A 2,622-nucleotide genomic window follows, 5' to 3' on the forward strand; every position below is an offset into this window, starting at 1 on the left:
GTAAACTCCAGGAGTTGGTGATGGACAGGGAGGCCTGGTGTGTTGCAGTCCATGGGGTTGCAAAGAGTCAGACACGACTGAGCAACTGAACTGAACTGAACTGAAGCCTCCCCTCTGGGTTTAAAGACTCTCCAAAGCACTTTACAGTGGCACTGGGGGTGTGATGTCATTCTTTCCATATTTCACATCAGTAAATAGAGGCCACAGGAGGCTCAGCAATCATCTAAGAGTCATCTGGTAATAAACATCATGACAGAGTTGAAACCTGCCAGACCTAGAATCAGGATACCAAGTTTATGCTTCTGGTCTGCTTCAATTTACTGGAAGACCTTGGGTTTGTCCCCTTTTTCCCTCTGGAGAAGGGGGTTATGTACCAGTTAAGCTGATAGCAGCTTAACTGATTCTGCAGTTTACCAGTTACAAAACACTTATGCAGTCTCCTTCTGCTTGCATAAAAATCTTGCGAGGGAAGCAGGGCAGGTATTATTCCCAAGAAGGGAAGGCAGCTGATAAAAAATGTTTGATATCAGGTAAGTTACATTGGTCCCAAATTGGGAAAGGAGTACGTCAAGGCTGAATATTGTCACCTCTCTTATTTAACTTATATGCAGAGTATACATCATGTGAAATGCTGGGCTGGATGAAGCACAAGCTGGAATCAAGATTGCTGGGAGAAAGATCAATAACCTCAGATGTGCAGATGACACCACCCTTATGCCAGAAAGTAAAAAACTAAACAGCCTCTTGATGAAAGTGAAAGAGGAGAGTGAAAAGCAGCAAGTGAAAATCCAAGAGGGTGTGGTGTCTGGAGGTGGCAGTAAGTGTTTCTTGGGGGGTGGGGGTGGGCGCCAGGGGCCAAGGAATATAAAGCCTCTAGCAGCTGGAAACAGCAAGGAAATAGATTCTCCCTGAAACCTCCAGGTGGAAGACAGCCCTGCTGATGCCTCAGTTTTCTATTTCTGAACTTCATAACTGCAAGAGAATAAATTATATTGTTTTAAGCCATGACATTCAGAGTAATTTGTTACAGCAATAATCAGAAACTAATGCAGAGAGAATGGATACTGGATGGGTTAACCCCGGGGTCTAGCACGGAAGTTCAGCAGGTAGCTCAAACAACTTGTGAGAAACAGAACCCTTGATTTTCACATTCTGCCCCGCTCCCACCTCCTCTTTCCAGACCCAGGAAGCGGCACCAATTCATTACCTGCTTAGCCTATAAACCTGAATCAACCTGGTTTCGTCTTTTTGCACATCCCTGCTCCAAACCCGCCAGCCAATCCTTCTGCCTCTGCCTTCAAGATAAAGCCCATGTCTGACCATGACATCCCTGGCCATGCCAGGCTGCCATCATCTCTCACCTCGGCCACTTCTGAAACACCTGAGCTCCCTGCTTCTACTCTTCAGTCTAATCTCTAGAGTATCTTTGACAATAAATAGTTCATCAGATCCCATCACTTCCCCACTCAAATCCTTTGAAGGGCTTCCCGTTTGTTATATTAGAATGAAATCCATGTGCTCACCATGGTTGGGGGCCCTACACAGTCAGGCCCTGCCCATTTTTCATCCTTATTTCCCAGCATCCTGCTCTGCAACACTGGCTTTCTTGTTTCTCAACTAGGCCCAGGTGGTAGCTGCCTCAGGGTCTTTGCACTCGCTGCTTGCTCTGCCTAAAAAAATTCCTTCTTTGCATGTCCACAGGGCCTACCCCATCACTCTACTCAGATATAGGCCTGGGAGAGGTCTCTCCCAGTCATTCTACCTAAAGTAACCGTCTTCTCACCTACCTCACCATTCCTGAGCTGCTTTAAAAAAATTGTTGTTAATTTATTAATTTATTTTTGGCTGCACTGGCTCTTTGCTGCTGCACGTGGGCTTTCTCTAGTTGCGGTGCACAGGCTTCTCACTGCAGCGGCTTCTCTTGTCGTGGAGCACAAGGCTTTAGAGTGCACAGGCTCAGCAGTTGTGGTGCATGGGCTTAGTTGCCCCACAGCACGTGGAGCCTGCTCAGACCAAGGAGAGAACCCACATTCCCTGCATTGGCAAGCAGGGACCACTGGACCACCATGGAAGTCCCACCTGAGCTTCTTATCCTGCTCAATTTCTTCATTCTTTTCACTGCCTGAAATCATATTAACCATCTCTCTTCTGCACTAAAATGTAAATTCTATGAGGCCAAAGACTGTTTTGTTGACTGTTCTTTCCCCAATTCTAAGAAGAGTGCTTAGCACAGATCAGTAAATATCAGTTGATTGAGGAAAAAAAAAGTATACAAAAGGTTATTTCCTTTTTGGTATCCATCATGATTAGTCAAAGACAAGTGGTGGCTCCCTATGTAGCTGCAGTTTACCCAGAACACAACGTCGTGCGTTTTTACATATCCACCCACACCTTCCAGATCTCTATGCCTGAAAAAGAAATCGGTCTTCAGTTCCCACAAGTCCTAAGTTGGAAGAAAAATTGTGAACTAGCTGTGACTTCACTGAAAATACAAATCCTCCAACTGCCCTCTTCAGTCACAAATGGACCGTCTTGCCCTCTCAACTGAGAGGGACCGCTGTTCACATCAGCTATGTGGCTTTTAGGCACTGGTTGATTAATTACTGAAAATCTTGCTTGGTA

The sequence above is a fragment of the Bison bison genome, unplaced genomic scaffold (assembly GCF_000754665.1).
Source record: "Bison bison bison isolate TAMUID 2011002044 unplaced genomic scaffold, Bison_UMD1.0 scf7180017864456, whole genome shotgun sequence".
Taxonomy (NCBI): Eukaryota; Metazoa; Chordata; class Mammalia; order Artiodactyla; family Bovidae; genus Bison; species Bison bison.